A 22,558-nucleotide genomic window follows, 5' to 3' on the forward strand; every position below is an offset into this window, starting at 1 on the left:
AACTTCTTTCCAGTTGCCTGAAAATGGAACCTACGGGTTAACTCTAACTCTGGAGTCCAGCACAATGCTATAACCTACTACTGTAGGTTCTAAGTAACATAATGCTTAGCTTAATCTCCCATAGTATCAGCAATAGGAAGTACCCAATAAAAACTTAAGTAAAACTGAAAAATGGCTCAAATTGCAGTCACTCTGCATTTGCAAGTTGCGTGGGACTCTATGGTATAACCCCAGTGGGGGTCCCGTAGTCTCCCAAACTACCTAATATTCTCCCATATCATTGCTCATATTCTGAGAAGAGTTGGCTCAATGTGTCTTTACTGTGATATTGATCTGTTAATCCAAAAGTGATACTATATGTAATGGATTTTTTAAACATACTGACCAGATTCTACCGGGGTAACACTGGGGTCAGATTTTCATCGTAGTGAACACCAAGGGGGACAATGTGGAGACAGTTATAAAGGATATAAATTAAGTTTATTCATGTTGAACTCTCACTGACTTCCTGAGGATGAAAGGATCTGAACTATAGATGGTTTACCCAAGTAAAAAGCATATAAGGGTATTAAATGCCTTTAGACATTTTAGGTTATGGCATGTTTAAATGCCAACAAGCACTTTACTTTTCTGGGTAGAATAGGATCACTGGTGTTTTCATGTCAAGACTGTAGTTTTATGTTCGTTCCATGTAGATGTTAATTAATCCTGTATTATAGTTATAATTGCTACTGGAAACCGGTAATTTTGTGGTGGCTCTTCTTCGGCATCTGAAACATAGCACGGTGTTTTCACTGGACTCTCCAAAATTGCTGCTTTCTACCTATGGAGGTAAGTTCTCACTGCAGAAGTATTACATCTTGAATGTTCTATGATGCCCTCAGAAGGCTGGAGACAGACCAGGGATTCCAAACCCATCTGATGGGCTCCTGAAATATAAGCTAAGCTCTAAGGGATTCTGTGTTCCTCATTCATTCCTAATAATTATACCCCTCCTTGGAGTACGACTCCCTCCATTTCACAGATGAGGAAACCAAGATTGTGGGAAGTTAACCAGTCACATACAAAGATACAGCTAATATCAAGTCAACCCAATTTTACTTCGTTGATTTTAAATCTTGAGAACTTTCTATCAGGGTCCAAAGCAGGCTGCAACCCTGCTGTACAAGTCCACCTTATCTTTATCCACAAGATAAAGACTTAGGGAGTATGAGAGAAGAAGGAAAATTATGACAATGTATCTTAATGCTGTAATGTAACGTAATGTTGCTGAATCGGTGAGTGTACAAACACACACACACTACACACACACACACACGTGAACTTTTAAGTTTTGGCTCTGTTACTATGTTTCTCTGACTTCGGGGAAGTCACTGTTCAGTCTTTCATTTCCTGATTTGTCAACTTGGGGCAGGTAAAAGAGCGAGAGGATCAGTTCAACTGCTTGCATTCTTAGGGCTGATGCGGAAGGATTCTAGTATGTGTGCTTATACCACAGCATGATCTGTAAGAGCCTGGAAAAATATTGTAGCTTGGGTGTCTCCTTTTCATGATCCTTCCCCCTCTTGCCTGCTTCTAAATTTGAGAATTCCCAAAGTTCCACCCCAAGCCCTCTGTTCTTCTCTAGCACTGCTTTCTTTTTGGATAGTCTCCCCCATTTCCAGCTCTTGTTTTAAAGTCTATTTTGTCTGCTATTAGTATAGCCACTTCACATTGCTTATGGCTGCTATTTTCATGGTGTATCTTTTACCATCCTTTTGCTTTCAAGCTATTTGTATCTTTGAATCTAAAGTGCCTCCTGTACACAGCATACAGTTAGATGATATTACTTTTTTAATCTAATCTGATAATCTGCCTTTCAATTGGACTGTGTGATCATCCACATTTTAGTATCATCCATAATCAATATTACTAATACGGTTGGATTTACATCTGCCACTTTGCTTTTGGTTTTCTATGTCTCAAATCTCTTGGTTCTTCTGTTCCTCTTTTACTGCCTTCATTTGTATTAAATGGATATTTCCTAGGTGGAGGAATAGAGGCCCAGTTCTCTCTGAATAAAGCTCCTGCAACATGGGACTTTTGGAGAAAGATGAAAAATGCTGGCAGCCTGCCCCTTCCATGGTGATTCCAAAGATGTAGCTGGGAGGGAGGTGTCACGGCTCAAATGTCAAAGACTCTCTCTCACTGTTCTTACTGAGATTTACTAAATTTTACTTGAATGAATATTGCTCTAATTGCTATGCCCTTAGACAATTTTCAAAGAATATATATAATTTTCTTCAGTTAAATGGTTGTTTCACTGGGGAGAACGTTTGCTGTGTTTCTCACTCCATCATTCCAGAAGTTAGTCTCTTATCCAACCTCTTAAATATCATCTACAAGCTAATGATGCCCATGTGCCTATTTTCAGACCAGCCTTTCATCTGGAAACCAGACTTCCATCTCTAACAGACTGCTTGTCATCAAGCAGATTTGGTTAGTCTTCCTCAAAAATGTTCTTTATAGGTCTTCTTTATTTCGGTAAATAAAACTACCATTGACTTAGTCAAGTAAAAGCCTGAATATCAGCCTGATGCCTCCTTCTTAACAACCACTTGTAATCCATCAGCAAGTCTCATTGGTTCTTTCTGTCAACTATAACTAGAAACTGCCCATCTCACTCTACTTCCGTGCCTACTGCCGGAATCTACATCACTCCCCCACTCCTGGTCTATTAAAATAGCCTTCCAATGGACTCCACTTTCGCTCCTGCTACCCCTCCAATATGTGCCTCCCACAACTCAAGAGTGATCAGTTTATACGTAATGTTAATACATTTCCCCTGGCACATACTCTTTACCACTGGCTTCAGCTCTGTGTGAGTTGGCTGCATTTTACTGCTTCTTCCAACCTTAGCTGGAGCCCTTCCATTGCCTGGTCTGTTATAGTCGCATTGTCCTCTTTCATAGTGTACTCTCCTCTGCCTAGCATTCTCTCTCCTTCTCCCTTTGCATGGCTGCCATTTCTCCTCTTTTTCTAGCTTAAATGAGAAGCTTTCTATGTAGCTTTTCCATTACTATTCTCTGTTGCTTCACCCCATTCATTTCTTTTGCAATCCTTGACATAGTTTGCAATTATTAACTTGTGTAGTGATTTACTATCTGCTGCTCCCACTTGACGGTGAATTCCAGGACGACAGGAACCATAGTTGTTTTGTTCATCACTCTGTAATAAATACCTGCTACTACTACTAAGAGCTCCCTCCTACCAAGCACTGGATATGTGCCAGAAAGTGATTTAAGATACATACAAAAATAAATGTGTGTGTGTATCTACACATATATACATATATATGCATACACATATATATATACTCATATAGATACACACATGTACATAAATTTATCTACATAGACACACATATACACAAACACCCACCCATTTAATCCTCATAACAACCCTATGGGATGATTTTATTATGTTCCTTTTACAGCTGGTTAAACTAAAGCACAGGGACGTTAAGTGACTTATCCAAGGTCCCACAGTGAGTGAGCAGTTGAACCCATTGCTCCAGGGTCTAGGCTCCTAGCTGTTTCAGGCTTTTCTCAGAGCATTGCCAGGAAATGTAGGTGTTCAGTTAATATTGTAGGATGAATGAACAAGGAGTGAAAAAAAAATGAAGATGTTACCATCTCCTAGAGCAGGGCTGTCCAACAGAGCTTTCTGAGATGATGGAAATTTCTACACCTCTGCTCTCCTATACAGCAGTCATGAGTCTCGTGTGGCTGCTGAGCATGTGAAATAGAGCTAGTGTGACTCAGGAACCGAATTTTTATTTTTGTTTAATTTCAAGTAATTTCAATTTACATAGCCACATGCAGCTGACTACCACACTGGATAGTTTAGTCCAAGACTTTTATGAGGTGGTATCATTTTTGATGCCTTGAGGTTTATACAGTCTTGATGAATTTAACTCCAAAGACAGAACACAAAATTCCCTTCTGCATTTCTTTTTTCCCTAGTGCCTTCCACCCCCAGTTTTGCAAACATCCTTCATCCTCCCACTGTACTTCATTCCAGCCTGTAGAACGAAGCCTCCACCCTCATGTGTGGCTCCAGCAAAGCCATTTTCCCACCCCCTCAACAGAACCCTAAACAGTCCTCCAGAAGTATTTAAGTAGTCAACAAACATTCAGAGCCTACTTGGATAGAACACTGGCCCAGGCACTGGGGAGAGGTGGCGGGAGATGGAGACACAAAGAAAATTAAACAAGGTCCCTGCCTAACAGTGAAGGAGGGAGGATAGACTGATAAACTCACACATCCTAAGGATCTGGTCGGAGGGGTGGAGTTGGGGGGGAAGGCTGAGTACCCATCTAGGCTTGTAGCTCCAGGAGCTTGCACTTCACAGAAATTGCTCTAAAATGGCACTGATTCCACTCACACCTGCACCACAAGAGTAGACGGATGGAGACAGGTTTGGTTTCAAAACCAAGCTCATGATGGATATAAAGAAAGTGTTACTGATGTCTAAAAAGAGACGACCGGCCCAGATAAAGAGACCTGTTGTTATATTTCACCCTGATGGCTTGGGCTTGATGGGGGTTCGATTCAGTTCTTGGAACACCAACCCAGCTTTTACAGAAAGAGAAATAATCATAGAAAGAGTAGATAAAGATTAGACTGAGACCAAATATTAAAGAAGAAGAGGAAGAAGAACAAAAGTTGTGCACATTAATCATCCAACTCGTGGGCAATTACTACTCATATTCTACACAATATCCAATAACTGGGGTAGTGAACACGCATTTCTTTCCTCCCACCATTTGCATACTTGGAATCTCACTTACATTGTACGTAGGTTAGGGCAAAAAGATGTTGCTTTGTTTGGATTTTGCTTCTTTGGTGGAATCCATTATAAAGCAATGTGCTTTTGTGTGTCAAAGAGCAGAAAGAGCTCCACTTCCTCTTTTCAAAAGGATTTGGGTAGAAGTCAACTACTGTATTTATTCCATGCAGCTCTCCTTTTGATAACTAGATGTGTGCTGGTTATAGATGCCACAGAAAAGCAGTGAATTTTCTCTCCACAAAGGGCTTTCTATCTTAGGATGTGTCTCACAGCATCATGCTTCTGAAAGTGCAATTTTTTAGTCCGTCCTCTAAAAGTCACTCCATCGAGAGAAAGCACTTAAACGTACAGAAACAGCCTGATGATGCAAGTGCTTCATTTCTCATCCACAGATCCGTTATGAGTGCACAGGTGAAATGATCGTGTCTTTTGTTTTCCCCAAACTTCCTCTATTTTACTCTTCTCAAAAAAAAGTAGATTGTTAAATGCAAAATCAAATGAGATTTCATTGTGATGCCTCCCCAACACTTTTCTTATACATGACACCCCAGATCGGAAAATCAAAATACAAACAGAAAAGAACTAGATCAACTGTCCCCATCTATTCTAGACTGATGGAAATATCACCTAAGAAATTAACCCTCTGCTTGTAAGTTAATTCCACATTTTCTCAAAGTGTGTTCCTGAGAACACTAATTCCATGAACTGTACCACAAAGAAAGCATTTCATGGCGAACTGCCCTAAGCCCATTTGGCCACAAAAAATGGTTGGATTGTTTCCACCTCACATCCCTGCTGCCAAATAAGAAGTCTTAACGCAAGCAAGCCTAGGCCCAAACTCTGCCAAACACACATATGTGTAATAACAAACAAGCACACAAGATGAAAATGCATTTTTCTTATAAGCTCTGAGAAGTCTCAGTCTGCCTTGAGGTTCTTGCATAAGCTCCTTACATAAAATGTTCACTCTGCCTACGACAGGCTGAGACCGCTGTCCTCTGGTGGCTGGAACATCCACTAAAGGACTGTGTCCAGTGCCAGAGGCCTCCATGAAATGGAGGTGTAGGACCTTGAGGACCAAAAAGATTAGGTGATTGGCTCCCCCAGTCCCTATACTTCATTCATGGAAGGGTGGTAGGGCTATGTCATCATTCTGGCCCGTAACATAGCTGAACACCACTAACTTTAGCAATCAAAAAAGCATTTCTATTTCTCTTTTGCAAATTAACAAATCCTAGGGTGTAGATTACAAGAGGCGCATTCAAAATGTCTAAGTAACTACCGCTGAGGTTAGATTCTTGCTGAGGGTGCTTCAAATGCTAATTTTTCCTACTGGGTAGGCTGAGGGTAGTTTACACATGCCTGTGTTCACATACAAAACATGACCCTGTTTATGTTAAATGCTTACCATAGTGAGTCCCCACATTGATCCAATCATGCATGCTTGGCTGAGTTTGGAAATCCCCTTGGGAATTCACAGAACTCCTAAACATGCTCCTAAACCCCCTAAACAGGTTCTCCCAAGTCCTACAAAAAGGAAACCTTGGCTATATTTAAAAGATTTCCGTGTATTTGGCCTCAGAAATTTCAGGACACATGCGTCCGAAGAAAATACTGATTCTGTGTACTAATCTGAGCATCGTTTCCAGACTGGATTCTGAAAAAGAGCAGATGTTAGATGTCATTCCAAGTCCAGCCAATTATTTACATGTGAAGAAATGGACATTCTGACTCACAAATCATTCTCCTGTGAGTCTAATGTGCAAGGATCTGCCCCCTACAGTCTAATATCCTCTGTCTGACATGGTAAAACTGAGTTTTGGGATCAGCAAAATTCACAGGTCATGGCAACCTTTCACTGAGGTCAGAGTGTAGCATATAGCAGGGATGTGCTATGATAAGGAGATAACATCTATCATTTAATTTACTCCTTTCAATAATACACGAAAGAGATATTATCATCTTCCTTTTACAGAAGAGGACACTGAATCTTTGAAAGGCTAAAGAAGTTTCTAAAATCACTGAGCAATTAAGTGGCAGCATTAGGATTAGAATACAGAGCAGGCCTATTCAAAAGTGTGGATTCAACCATCATGCTGCCCTTATGAGGAGCAGATGCCACACCTGTAGCCAACCTCTTGAGTTCAGCCGCCTCCAAGTTTAGGCTTCAGCAGCAAACCAGGTGCCCTCAGCCAGGGCCAGTTTTGTAGACGTGTAATCTGTGCAATTGCACAGGGCCCCATGCTTGGCTTAGTGCTTTGCTCTGCCATCTTGAAATTCTTAATAATTTTTGAACAAGGAGCCCTACATTTTTTTTTTTTTTTTGCACTGAGCTTCACAAATTACGTGGCCACTGCTGTCCATAGCACATAAGCTATAACTGACACAAGCTTTAAAAACTGCATAGAAAAAAAAAAAAACTGCATAGAGTTCAGCTAATCTTAGACGCTAATTTTGGGATATACTGTCCAGTCCTAGGTTATGAAAAAAATATTCTGCCTTATTTCAACTCTAGTGGAAACAGATAAGCCAATTATTAGTCAGTTAATTTCCCTGGGAAGAGTTTTTAAAACTCATGAGCAACAGGGCAGGAATTTCCCATCCTCCAACATGTGACCCAGTTCTATATGATTAACTCCAACACACTGACCAATTAAATGATCGTAAGGTCACAAATCATTGGTCACAGTACTTGTATGGTTAGGAATGCTCCAAATGTGTCACACTCTTTCACACTGTGGCAGAAACTATTGGTTAGATAACACAGAGCCATTTCTATCTCCTTTGTTATCCTTGCCCTAAAGAGGCTGGAAAAAACCTGGAGAGACTTGCTTCTTTCCCATCCTCCTCTGCAGTTAAGTGTCATCATGTGACTCAATTCTGGCCAAGAGACGGAAAGGGAATTTTTCTGGGAGGCTTCTAGAGAAAGTTTTTCCTTTTGTTAACAGAAGGAGAGTTCCATTACAGGAAAAGAGCTTTTTTACACCTACCACACCTTTATCCACTTCCTACCTTGGTTTTGTATGGTGCTACAGCAGCCATCTTGTGACAATGAGGTAAAATCATGAATATGAAATACCAAAAACTAAGATGGTAGAGTAGACAGAGGGGACACTGGTGATAGCATGGAACAAGTGAACCAATGCTGTTGACCTCTTAATTAACTCACTATTTGTTTAAATTTCTGTTATCTTTTTTTTTTCCAACCAAAAATTCTTAACTAAGCACACAATTTTTCAAATCTGACCCCTTTAACTAAAGGACAAGACTTCCATTACCTTCTGGGGAACACCCAGTTCACTGGCTGTCATGGTAGCTCAGACCAAGTCCCCAAAGCACCTTGGCCTTCCCTCTAGTTCTTCAAAACTCAACACATTTCCCTGTACTTATTTGTATACCTATCACCCAACTATGCACATTCTTGTGGCACTGCCTGTGTCTTACCATGCATTCCAATGTCTACCACAGAGCCTGGCACTTGCAACCCATCTTGGGAAATTTATTGAATTGATAATGAGCATCCTGTCACTTTATCCAGTGACAAAATCTCCTTCCTCAAAAATTTTGTCCTTTTGCAACGGAATTTAAAAGTGAAATACCTACTACTTAATGTTTTGATAGGTGATGGCCTTAAAAAGTTTAAAAAGGAAAAGACTATTGAATAATAACTGAGGAATACTAAGTATAAAACTGATTGGGTTCTAGTAGGGCATCGTGGTCTTGGTCTTGGCAGTGACTGACAGGATCTGCTGTGGCGTGGCGTGGCGTGGTGTGGCGTGGCATGGCGTGGTGTGGTGTGGAGAGGCACAGAGGTCAAAGGCAAAGGCTGTGGAGACAAACTACCTGGACTCAACTTCAACTCTGTCACTTACTTTCTAGATGCCCTTAAGCAAATGTCTTCCCTCTGACCCTTGGTTTCCTTATTCTAAAATGAAGTGGTATCTAACTCAGGGAGGTTACATGAGAATTAAATGAATAAGAGAATGAAAACACGAAGCCCTTAACACGAGGCATGGCTCTCAGCAGGTACGCAATAGGTTTTAGCTACTGTTTTTCATCTCAGGCGCTATCTGGGAGTCACTTCTCAAAAATCTCCCGAGCATTGCACACATCTAGCAGCTAGCACTTAAAAGTCATATAATACATATTTAAAGAAAAAATTTTAAATGGCAGGTAGCACACCTATTAGAATGGCCAAAATCTGGAACACTAACAACACCAAATGTTGGCGAGCATGTGGAGCAACAGGAATTCTCGTGCATTGCTGGGAATGAAAAGAGGTAAAGCCACTTTGGAGGACAGTTTGGTGTTTTCTTACAAAACTAAACCCACCCTTACCACCATGCAAACCAGCAATCGTGTTCCTTGGTATTTACCCAAAGGAGCTGAAAACTTATGGCCACAGAAAATCCTACACATGGATGTTTACAGCAGTTTTATGCATAATTGCCAAAACTTGGAAGCAACCAAGATATCCTTTAGTAGGTGAACAGGGATAAATAAACTGTGCTATAACAAGACAATAGAAATGATTCAGTGCTAAAAAGAAATGAGCTATCAAGCCATGAAAAGACATGGAGGAGCCTTAAAGGCATATCACTAAGTGAAAGAAGCCAACCTGAGAAGGCTACATACTGTGTGGTCCCTACTCTATGACATTCTAGAAAAGGCAAAGCAAACAAAAATTTTAATGGTTGCTGGGGTAGTGAGGAGCAGGGGAGGGATGAACAGGCGGAGCACAGAGGATTTCTAGGGCAATGAAAATACTCTGGACAACACCATAATGATGGACACTTGTCATTATATATTTGTCCAAACCCATGGAATGCATAACACCAAGAGTGAGCCCTAAAGTAAACTATGGACTCTGGGTGACAGTGATGTGTCAATGCAGGTTCATCAGTTACAACAAATGTAACCTCTGGCGGGGGATACTGACAATGGGTGGGGGGTGGAGCCTGTGCGTGTATGGGGCAAGGAGCATATGGGAAATTTCTGTACTTCCCTCCTAATTTTGTGATTAACCCAAAACTGTTCTAAAAATAAAGTCTTAAAAACAAACAAACAAAAAACCCAGTCATGGATAATTTCTGAATAGCCAAACTGATCATCATAGAGACCTATACAGGATGTCAGAGCTTGGGGCCCGGGGTCCAATGGCCTGAAGTTCCCTCACTGTCCAGCTATGTTACCAAGGGCAAGTCAGTTAACCTCGAGTTCCTCAGTTTCCTTTGGTATAAAATGGGAATAATAAACACCCTGTTGGGTATTTGGGGGAGTGAATGGGTTCTACCCAGTGTCTGACACTTAGCAGTCAATAAATGCTAATTCTTTTTACTAAACCTTATAGGAGGCTCTGATGCGTTGTACTGAATGAAAACATACATTTGATTTTAATGTCCCTTTTTGCTGTCTGAGGTTCTTTCTAAACCTTGTGACATGTCAATCTTACAGCTCTTCCACTGTGTACGGAGCTGTGAACCTTACTGTGCTAAGTACATGACACACAACATTGTCACCTCTTGTTTAATAAAGCAAACAGCTCCCTGCAAGGGCAGCAGTCCTCAAGTGCAAATTCCTATCTCTTCAGCTCTCTAAAAGCGAACTGCAAATCAGAGCCAAGCAAATCGTTCCTGGAGTCCTTGCTCTGGTGAACTAAGATGAACCAGGGGCCCATTCTACAGTTTACCAGAGACGCTGCCTATGGTGGCAAAATTGCGTCAACATGTTTCCCAGGAAATTTTAGAAGAAGTTCTTCCTGGCTGCCTGCAGCTAAAGGCACTATCCTTCTTCCTGAAGGCAGAAAAATAAAGGGGCGGGGAGGCAAATGAACAGAATACATGAGCAAGAGACAGATCTCTTGTGGGTAGATGATGATGGTGGGCGTAAGAATTTTATTCTAGGAAAACTGGGCAGAAAGAAGTGACAGCAAACAAATTCCTGACACACAAGCAAAGGATGTAAGGCATTTATTGCACTTCTCTGTCCAGAATCCATGCCTTCCGTTTTTGACAGCAATACCTCAGTTTCCTTTGAAGAGTCTTCTAGTCCTTACAGTTTAAGGGACTGGTAGGTTTGAGAGGGAAAAATGACTCAGGTCCAGCCAGAGAGAATTTTCAGAGCTTCTGCTGAAACCCCTGGCAGGATCCAAGCCCAGGGATGCTGAGATCACCCAAAGGGGCAGCCTGTTTGAGAATAAAACCCACACAGAGGAGCCAGAGTGAGGAGGTAAGAGATGTGGGTTTGCTGGGTCACTGGTCGAGAACCTGTATCTAGCCAGCCATGAATCCTCTGGACTTTTCAGTTACAAGGGCCAGGGAACTCCCTTTTTGCCTATGCAAGTTTCAGTTAGTTTCTGTCACTTGCAACTGAAAGAAGCCTGACTCATTACTGAGGTAAAAGGTGAAGTCACACCTGCTTACAATATGTCGTACTTCTTCCTCTACCACCAAGTATCTTTGATGTGATCTCTGTATCGCTCTGTGGTGGCCATATTTTCCCAACCACTTCCTCACAAATCAGCATGTCTGCTCAGACAAGTAGAATTATACTCATGGAACAACAGAGCAGAATGTCTGAAAATCAGAGTTACTCTGAAAACCCAGGGACACGTGGAGAAAACACACCTCCTGATAGTAAGAATCAAACAGTCTCGTTCCCCTGGTGAACTCTGGAGGCATGCATTTCAAACTCACATTCCATCATTTAGTAATCAGGCTAAAAATATGTTTCCTATACTCTCTGGGTAAAGACTGAAACACACTGCTGAAAGCCATTGCACTACAGATCTGCAGCAAACTCTGAGCTGGTTAGTCAATATTTGAACCCTATGGAGAGAATCCCAGTGGGGAATTCAGCCTACACACCCCTCCTGCCATCTCATTCGTTAGGAGTGACCCAACTCAGTAACTTGGCTCCTCAGTATCTCAGTAACCACTTCGCTATGCAAGGGTAACACACCTTATGCTGTAGAAAGTTTCTTCTTAGAATCTGTGCAAACTCAAAATTGTTCACTCCAGACCTATGGTCTATGCATTACATGTGACCCATTTCTAACTGTTACAGATTGGCTGCTGGCAAGGGGTTCCTAATGCTGTGACTTCCAGTGTGACTGATGAAGCATTATTTTGCTTCTGAAATCTGGAGCGCTATGGCTGGATTTAGCCCTTACTATGTACCAGGCACCACAGTAAACATTTTACATACATTGACCAATTCAATATTTATACAACTCCATGACATAGGGTCCAGTGATATCTCTAATTTACAAATGAGGAAACTGAGGGTCAGAAAAGTTGAGCACAATTCCCAAGATCACATAGTTAATAAATTACGGAACTGGGGCCATCCCCTCTCCTCCCCATAATCCATGTTCTTGAATGCCTTCTACATTTAGACTCTTATTGAGAACTTTGGTATTTTATCTGGGAACATCAGTGTTCATTTTTATAACTTGAAAATATTTAATAAGAGAATGTGAAGATAATTGATTAGGCACAAGTGTAGCAGGTATATACAACAGTAAGAGTAACTTATATATATAGCATCTTCCCTAGGCCAGACACTAGGCTTGGGGAATATAGCAGAGGATGAGAGAGACATAGTCTCATGAAGCAGCACAGAAAAGCAATGACCAAGGAAGGTCCATGGTTTTCTAGGAAAAGCGAGGGTTGGAATCAAATACTTCTGTTTTGGTGTTCGCACTGCTCTGCTACCCACTGGCTACAGGCACCTGTCAGGACTGTTTGTTTGCCCTTTGGGAGCTCAGTTTCCTAACCAATAACAGAGTAAGGCTGGGCTAGATGATCTCCAAAGCCTCTTCCAGCCCTGGCATTTGTGGAGCCTCGGGCTCTTCTTCTGGGTCCCTTAAGAGAAAGATAAGTAGACAGATACATGCTAAAGCACAGTTCTCAAGTTTAGCGAACATCAGAAAAACCTGGGGAACCTGTTAAAACAAGACTCCCAGACCCACAACCAGAGGGTTCCTTCCAGAGGCCCTAGGATGGGGCCCCAAGATCCGCATTTTTAATAAGTCTCCCAGGGGATTTTGATATATGAATTGTGATTTGGAACTCTGGTATTCAAAGCATTGGCAGTACTTGGGAGCTCATCCAAGTGGACCTTGGATCCTACCCAGGACGCACTAAGTCAGAACCTGCATTTTTACCAAGGTCTCTGTGTCATGCTCCTGTAAAGGACCAACCTGGTTAATCTTGACACTCTGCTCAATCTCGATACCAAAGAAACTGCAGCAGTCCCTTACCTATTTGTTATTAAATTTCCCTTGTGGTGGATGTTTTTAACAGGACAGATCTACAATTACTACTCCTAAAAGCATCATCTGGAAGAGTGTTTTTCAAGGTAAGTTTGGCAGAGCCCTAGGCTTCAGTCCTCCAGGGCCACCTGGGGGTAGGGACTGTGTGAGGCAAGCTGGACTGAGCTGGCCTCCAGGCTACAAACCTTACTTCAAACAGAGCTGCCCCACTTCGATCAGCTTTACAAACTGGGATTATAGTTTGCTTTTCTTTGAAAAGAGGGATTCAATGCTTCAAGATTTTTAACTCATGCTCCACAGTGCCCCCTCAATACCATCAGTACCTTCCCCATGTTCTCCAAGCGATGGGCTTAGGGAATGAACCTGGTTCTATTCTCCTATATGCTTCCCTTGGGGGCTGAGACGTGACATTCAAAATGTCAAAACGTGCTCCTATTCCCAGGAGGACCGTTAAGTTACTTTCCTATCCTACTTTAATATACAATGACCATGAAAGACACTAATGTGGAAAATTCTGAATTTGGCTCACATTCCAGCCCTAGTTTGTCTTCTAACAAAAGCTCCATGTATCTTTTCTTATAATCCAAAACGTTCCCACCAGTCAATGGGGATTTGATCTTTAAGGTAAACATGAGCAGTCCAGATCCTTCTTTAAACCAAGTATTTTGGGGACATCTTTAGAGATTAGCATTGCTTGATGGCTCTAGGGTTAGAGTCTCAGAACTCACTTAATAAAAAAGTCACAAGAGGCCCAGGAAAAGATAACTTCAGTTTTATCAACACCTAATAAGTGGTTCTCAATCGGGATGCACATAATAACCACCTGGGGAGCTCTGAAAAATCCTGATGCCTACGCCACATACCAATAAATCAGAATTTCTGGGATTGGGTCTCAGCCTTTAGTGGGGCCCCAGATGATTCTAACGTGCAGCTGCATTTGAGACCCACCGACCAGTGCACTAGATATGGGAGCCCTGGAGAGGGCCTCCTATAAGCATGTGCTCACTTGCCCTCCTCCTCCCTCTCTTGGTTCCCCTCTCCTGCATCCAGAAGATCATTCATTCACTTAGCAGTTTTTTATTGGAAATCCACTGTGTACTCATTTGGAACTGCGAATTAGAAATTCAAAAATCCTATCCTTGTGGAGCTAATAGTTTGTACAAACAAAATTAAGTTTTTAAAAAATTTCAGGTATGAATAGGTGCTACAAAGAAGATAAAATAGGCTGTGAGCATAGCGTGCAAACACAGCCTCTCTGAGGTGACATTTGGGTTCTGGGTTGACTTCTGAATTTGGATAGGGACAGAACTATAGGACAACTATTGGATAGGGACAGAACTATAGGACAATATAAGAAGCTCTTAAATACGAGGAATAATCAGTGTAAAACCCCCCATAGGAGGGAATGAGCTTGGTAAATGGAAAGGACAGAGTAAAAAAAGTCAGGGAGGCTGGAGCAAAGTGAATGAATGAAATTTAAAGGAAATGAGATCAGCGTGGGCCAAGAATGAGATGCTGTTGGTCTTTACAGGCCATACAAAAAGAGAGAGTGGAAGACAGAGTTTGATACATAACTTTAGCAGTGGGAAAACAGCTACACAAAAGACTATACCAAACACATGAACAATGGTCTGTATGCTAATATAAGGCTTTTGCATTTTATTTTAGTTTAGTTTATGGCAAGCGGGGGAGAGCAGAATTGACACCTTTCCTTGGAGACAGATACTAGAATTGCCTGGGAGAAGGGTTCCCTCAAGTGGATGACACGCTTTGTCCCTCTTCACCGTAAGTGCAACTCTCTTCCACTCCCCCAGGGGTGTGGCCCCTACCCTTAGCGAGCGACTACTACAAGCAAGAGTAAGCTGTATCCCGTGGTTCAGAACCCAGCAACACGCACTCTCAGCATTTTCAGGTCTATACCTTCAGTCCAGTTCATTCACCTAAACTTCAGACACCTGTACTCTCTCAATAGCTCTATCAGGATGTCCCACAGCACCTCAAACACATCATGACCAACCCTGAACTCGTCTTTATTCATAAACACACTGGTATTTCCTCCTATAATCTCTCTGTGGGTTGATATCAACAGATGGTCATTGAGGCTGGATCATCTAATGGTTTCTTCACTCACAGGTCTGCTGTCTGGGCTGGAATGGCCAAAAAAGCTGGGTGGGAGCTAAGTCAGTTCTGCCTATTCTCTTGTGGCTAACTTGGGCTTCCCCACAGTATGGTGGTCTTTGCGTTGTTGGACTTATATGGCCACTGGCTTCTCCCTGAATGAGCATTCCAAGAGGCAGGAAGGAGAAGCTGCCAGTCTATTAAGGCCTGGGCCTGAAAACAGTCACAGCATCACTTCTTCCATATCCACCTGCTCAAAGCGGTTTCTGAGCCCATGCAGATTCAAGGGCAGGAGTCATAGACTCAACTCTCAATGGGAAGAATGTTGATAAATTTGTGCCCATGTTTTATCCACCACAGAATATAAAGCATATACATATGCACACATGCACACACACATAGTATATATAGTGTCTGGTACATGTTAAGTTATAATCTTTCAAATGGAATCTACCGTAATAGTAAGTAAATGCTATCCTTGTTACCTTACAGTGATGTCCTCCAATCTTTTCATAAACTTACTGGACCAGCAAATGTTGGGAGCAAACAGGGAAAAGTGACCAATGTAAGCACTGAAAAGAGCCATTAACTTCCCTGTCAGAGGCATGAGGCACCCTCCATCTGTTGGGCACTGTAGGATTGCAGGAAGTTGCTGTCATAATCCTTCCAATGCAAGCAAGCACTGTGAGGTTCCACAGAAGAGGGGGACTGCAAATGCAATCTCATCGCAAGTGCAGGGGGTCCTGTGTGCTCTTGTGTAAAAGGTGGCACCATCAACAGGGAACAGGATATGCCAGTGTGACAGTGAGTCATTAAGTGAAACCATGGCTGCTCAGGTTGCGATGCCTGCCAAAGCTGGGACCAGTAAAACTGTCCCAGTGTCCCATTCCCTCCAAGGAAGGATCAAAGAAGTTTCATCTCAGGACATACACGAGGGGAGGAAAGAACGTGGTGCCTCAACTTTTCATATAAAGGTATTATTGGATTATTTTTAAGGGCAAGGATAGACCCACAATTTTTCTTGAAATATATTATGAGGAAAAAGTGAAAATGAGCCAACCTAAGAAAGTAACATATTAGATTTGAAGATAATTCATTATGACCAAGTTGGGTTTATCCCAAGTACGTAAAGCTACTAGACATTAGAAAATCTAACTGATGTAATTCACCCATGAATATATTGTGGTAGTTGGTCTCTAAAGATGGCCTCTTGGCATCAGGTCCTTGTGTAGTCCCTATGGCACTGAATCTGGGCTGGCCTGTGACTTACTTTAAACAACTGAACATGGCAGAAGTGACGCTGTGAAAATTTCAGGAATATGCCTTAAGAAGGCATGGCAGCTCCTGCTTTACACTTTGGGCCACCATGTAATACGTAAGCCACCCAGCTGGAGAGACCTTGTAAAGTCACATGTAGAGGCCACAGAGAGAGAAAGAGGCCCTGAGACTACGTGGGGAAAGACAGGACCAGCCTTCCCAGCATCCCAGCTGCACTGGGACTTTTAGCCACCTCCAAGGAAGTGCCAGACATGTAATGAGCCACCTGGGACAGTTCAACGTCCAAGCTGAGCTTCCAGATGAATCCAGAACCAGATACCATCTCACTGCAACCACATGAGACTACCCAGACAAGAATAGCAGAAGAACCACCTTGCTGAACCCTCTCAACCCACAGATTGTAAGGGATAATAAATGGTAGTCTTTTAATCCACTAAATACTGGTATAGTTTGTTATAAAACAATAGATAAAAGAGAAAATTCACAAGATCATCTCAAAGAATGCAGAAATGCAGAAAAAGCATTTGGAAACAATTCTATATTCATGAATGATAAAAAAGAAAGCCTTATAGCCTTATAGCAAACCAGGAATAGAAGGGCCCTAACTTCCTTAATCTGATAATGGAAATTTTTAAAAAAACAAAAAAAAACTGGCAGTCATCATACTTGAAGGTGTATTCTCACTTTGAGATCAAAAAAACAAACAAGAAGACAAACTTGCCCACTGTTACCACTTCTAATCAGAATTACACTGAAGGTTTCAGTCAGTGCAGTGAGGCAAAGAAAATAAAAAGCATAAGAATTAGAAATGAAGCAACAAATTTGTCACTTAAAGATGATATGACTTTATACACATAAAACCCCAAAGAAATTACAGATGTATTATTTACAGACTTATAATGAGAGAATTAAACATGTTTTCTAGATATAATATCAATATGAAAAAATTAATTGTACTTCTATATGTATTAGCAAACACAAATAAAAATTTTTTAAATAGCATTCATAATAGCATCAACAATATGTAAGAACAAATCTAACAAATGTGTTAAGACTTCTACTGAATAAATTTTAAAATGTTATTAACGGGCATTTAAAAAGACTTAAATAAATGGTCATAGATTGAAAACCTCAATATTGTAAAAATATAAATTCTCCTCCAGTATAATCCCAACTAAATGCCCAAATTTTTTAACAATGTGATAAACTGAGTGTCAAATGTGTATGGAACAGAAAAGGATGAATAAGGTGAATAAGAACCAAGAAGAACAACAATGTGGGAGGTGTGCCCCACCAAGGATCAAGAATTACTATGATGTAAGAATTAACTGTGGATCAGTGATAGGCAAACAGACCAGTGGGACGGAATAGTGAGCCCAGAAACAGACCCAGGCATGTAATATGGGCATTTGTTGTATGACAGAGGTATCATGGTAGTTTGGCAGGGAAAGGATAGATTTCAATAAATACTGCTAGGACAATTGGGTATCCATATGTTTTTTAAAAAAGAAAAAATTATACCTCTACCTTACATCATGTACAAAATAACTCCAATCAGTTCGTGATCCAAATATGAGAGGATAAACTATAAAACTTAAAAAAAAAATACAGGAGAATAATTTCATTAGTGCAAGGTCAACGAGAATGCCTTAAACAAAATACAAGAATTGTAAGGAGAAGTTTGTCTATTTCACTACATTTAAAAGAAAACCTGCTTATCAAAAGACACCATTAAGAGACTGAAAAGAAAAACTATAGGTTGGGGAAACACATAACCAACCAAGGGCTTATTTTCAGAATATTAAAAGAACTCTCCCAAGACAATAAGACAAAAAAATAGAAAAACACCTGCAAAAGATTCAAGTCTTCTGCTTTACAAAAGGTAACATTCAAATGACCAGTAAATATATGAGAAGGCATTCAATCTCATTAATTATCTGACATACACAAATAAAAACCAAAATGAAATACTACCGTACTTCTACTAGATTGACAAAAAAGTTATGCTCTGAAAATGCCAAATGTGGGGAGAGTGTAGCATATTGGGAATCCTCATACACACTTGGTGTGAAAACTATAATCACTAATTTTGGCACTGTCTACTCAAATCAAAGATATATTTATCCCATGACTCAATGATTTCAATCTTGGGTATATATCTTAGAGAAATGGGTGCACATGTGCCCCAGGATTATTGCAGACTGTTTGTAGCAGCGCAAATCTGGGATGTCCATCCTGCATATAGTAGAGAAATTACGGTATATTCATACAATAGTATGCCATGCCGCATTGTAAATGAATATGCTATGTGGATAAATCTTACAAATATACAGGGAGCCAAAGAAGTCAGACACAAAAATATGATGCCATTTTTATAAAAGTTCAAAAAAGGTATTTCAGGGCATTCATTCATATTTAGTAAAACTAAGTAGAAAAGATGGACATCACAAGGGTCCAGAGAAGCCTGAGGAGTTGCGATGGGGAGGAGGGCTCATGGGCTGCTGGCAATGATCTTTTCCTGGCCCGACGTGGTAATTATATTCGTGCTCTCTTTTTTTTCGTTTCTTTCTTTTTTTACTGTTGTAAAATATACATAACCTAAAATTTACCATTTTAACCATTGTTAAGTGTACAGTTCTGTGGCCTTAGGTATATTCATACCGGTATGCAACCACTGCTGTTCATTTTTACATTGATTCAACTAACTGTAAAAATGTTTTATGTACTTTTCTGTATGTTGATTATATCTCACAAGAAATGAAACCAAAATAGTACAAAGTCAAGGGGGCGTGTGTTTGAAGGTTTGGTTACAGAGGTATTAACATTAATACTGTTTGTCATAGGAAAAAAAATCTGAAACATTGAACCACTGCTTTGGACCACACGAAGGGATGAATCACATACATCATCACATATAGAGCCACAGAAGGGAGTTCATGCAGCCTCCAGAGATGATATCATAGAAGAATATTTCATGGCATCTAAAGACAACTGAGGGACATAGTAAGGTGGAAAAATATATTTATGATACACTATGCACAAATATTCCAATGTTTTAAAATAGACTACAGATATTTATGCAAGGAAAAAGACTGGGGGAAATACATTATAATGTTAATTATGGTTCTACGTGGGTGATGGTTTTATATGATTTTTGTTTTCTTTGTTTTGCTCATTTGTATAGTTTCAGTTTTGAGCAATGAAGATGGATTACTTTTTAAGGAAATAAAAAGGAACCTGGTATTAGGTGAGAGGTGTATTTAGAAAATACCTGTTATCCTACCAGCTCCTAGTCATCCATTTGAATATAACTTTTCCCTAACAGTTACCTTTTTCCTACCTGGTTACTGGTTCTCCCAGAGCCCCAGCTCTGACAGCAAAATCAACATCTAGCTGTATGCTTTGGAAGCAAGTAGGCCATGGGGGGAGGGGCGGGGGAGGTGATCCTCTAGAATAGTCTGCTCCTAATTGAAAGGAAGTGAAAACCTCCCAATGTCTCAGGGAGGGCTGATGGATCGTCCTTCAGTTCTCGTCCACCTGGCCTGCTGCCTCTTACGGAAACCAAGAGAGGAAAAATGAAGTCTGTCTAACACAGGAAATGAGGGGAGTCATTCGGATGATATAGCACCAGGTCTCCATAAAATGTGTGAGGTGGGCTGGGCAGTGAAACAAAGGGCACCAGTTACAGTGTTCACATCTGACTTCACGCTGGGTAAGTAGGTACCTGAAGACACCAAACGATGGGTGAGTATAGAGGACTCCACGCTCAACACACAGATATTCCCGGTAGCCGGGGTGGGTTCATCCTGTGCATCCCTGTTAGCGCGTCACAATGAAATGTCCCAAGTGGTATAGTTTCCCCATGCGACTGACCCCCTCAGCCCTTGGGCTGTGACCTCCCGTCTGGGCCAGCGCTTCATAAATTTACAGAAGGAGTCACAGAGTATTTTATGGCAGGTAAAGATAGTCAAAATCCATGAAGCAGACAAAGGATGCTCATAATCCATTACGGATATGTGGGACATGCAACTACTGTAATTTTTATTATACATGTCTATGGGTGTCATGACATATAAAAGATGGCAAAGTACTGGAGCTACTATAGGTCATCCTTGCATTAAATAAAATCTGAGAAAAAGAAGAGCTTCCGGGGTTGGGGGAGGGGAGGTGCAGATGGGCTTACGGGTTGTGGTACTATTTTTCAATGGAATTGAGTTACTGTTAACAGGTGTGCTGTAAAATAGGGGTGAAATGAATTTGGGCAAACTTAAATTTAGTAAGACTATACATGGTTTCAGGAATTCCTAGGGTCTTTAATTGATGAAAACGCATTGTGACTCTGCTATGCATTTCTCTCTACTGTGCAAGTAGAAATAAGATGGCGTTACTGTGCAAAACCCTTGTGACCACAGAAGAGCATGTAAGGAATACACTTTGGAAATTTCTTTAGTAAAGGAATCCTTCTCTTGCTGTTTTATGCACTCAGGAGGGACAGTAATGCTCTATTTTTGCACAGACTTCACCCAGTGTGTGGTAGAGAAGGGATCTGTCTCTACACAATGTTTCAATACTTTCCTATCTGATGATATGGCTGTCCCCACACTGGCTTTTCCTTGTATTGATGGCTAGTGATAAACCTAATAAAGCTCAAACTACACTACTAACAAGTATCAGAGGTCTTCATCAACCAGACTAAGTCCAGAGCCTTTGCAAAATGACCTCCCAGAACTCAGAGGTAATCCACTGCTGGAACTGTTAATACTTTGCTAGAGTGTATACTTGGTCTTTGCTTTCAGTGTATTTTCTTTCCCGGAAGAGAAAACAAATGGGCTCAAAAGAAATAAACAGAGGAGTGTGTAGAAATACCTTAAAAATGGCAGCTTTATGACTTTGCCAAAAAAAGGGAAGAATGAAGGCATAATTTATCTATGTACACTGACATGCTTGCCACACACAACTGTCACTGTTTATGGCACTCTTGATCTTCTTTGAAAACAATGGAATATAAATATTCAGTCAGAAGGATTGTCCTATAAATGGAGTCAAGTTGTAATAAGGACTAAATTAAGAACATGGCTAAGAATTATATAGCCTTCTTACTTCACTTTTTCTAAGCTTCCAGGTACACCCCTGCCCTTTTTTTTTTTTTTTTGGTAGTAACAGAAACTCTAGCCATAGGAGCAAAATCCAAATGAAGTCTGCAAGCTAAAAGAAACAGAACTTAGCATTTATTCTTTGTTTCTGCTTCCACTTGGAAGGTGTCTTTTCCCCCTAAGAAACACATTTAAAAGGATATAAAAGTGGCTTTCTATTTTTGACCAGAAGTATAAAATGAAAGACAATGGAGAAAAAAATATTAGCTTTTCCAGACTTGAAATAATATGTGCTTTTTCCCGGTTTTCCAACTTTTGAAACCAAGTCTGGTAAAATGCTTAATTCATTCCGCTGGTGAATCACCTTTCCTTTGTGGGAATATTAATGCCAAGCTAAAATTTCTCCATATGAGGAAGGAAAAAAATTTAAATGCGGCAAAGCTGGGAGTAGATTGGAAAATAAAAACATTCTGCCTCTACCTCATTCATTCTCCCTTCATCGTTTGGAGGTCCTGTGGGCTGTAGCAGTGCATCATTGAAGTGGTACCTTCAGGTGCTTCACTGAGACATAATTAAAATTGATGCTGTCATCCTGTGTCTCCTTGTGCAATTTGTCTAACTCCTTGCAAATGGCAAAACAGAGTTCTTCGTTATGATTTTGTTCAAGAAAGTGTCCAAGATTTCCTTGAGGTGCTCTAGAAAACTGTTCCGCCAACTGGAAGAGAACTTAAAGGTCACCAAGTTCCCTAAAGGGGTTTCCTTAGCAATATATCCATGTGGTCCATTTGAATGGACCTGCTATTACAGGCAAGACTGTATCCAAGATATTCCATTTCAGAGTTGAACAGCACTAATGAACTTTTAAAATCTCCCGTATATTTATTTATTCCCTCAGAAGGTCTGTTATCAGACTCATACTATGAACTTCCCATTGGAAAGAAGGCTATGATAGGCAATAAGATC

The 22,558-nt window shown here is 40.8% G+C and overlaps 1 protein-coding gene across 3 annotated transcripts in view; it reads left to right on the top strand.

Annotated features, from left to right (window-relative positions):
• LOC309637527 (uncharacterized protein) overlaps nucleotides 1–22,558 on the top strand; it is a 432,423-nt gene that overhangs the window by 288,189 nt on the left and 121,676 nt on the right. Inside the window, exon 5 of one of the 3 annotated variants that reach the window (XR_014250581.1) lies at nucleotides 720–7,233. The exons of the other annotated variants lie outside the window; for them this stretch is intronic. The gene's annotated coding sequence lies outside the window, so the exon portion shown is untranslated. Of the gene's footprint in view, nucleotides 1–719; nucleotides 7,234–22,558 lie in introns of those variants that run through there. 3 annotated transcript variants of the gene reach the window in all.

The sequence above is a fragment of the Balaenoptera physalus genome (assembly GCF_965194825.1).
Source record: "Balaenoptera physalus genome assembly, chromosome: 11".
Lineage (NCBI taxonomy): Eukaryota > Metazoa > Chordata > Mammalia > Artiodactyla > Balaenopteridae > Balaenoptera > Balaenoptera physalus.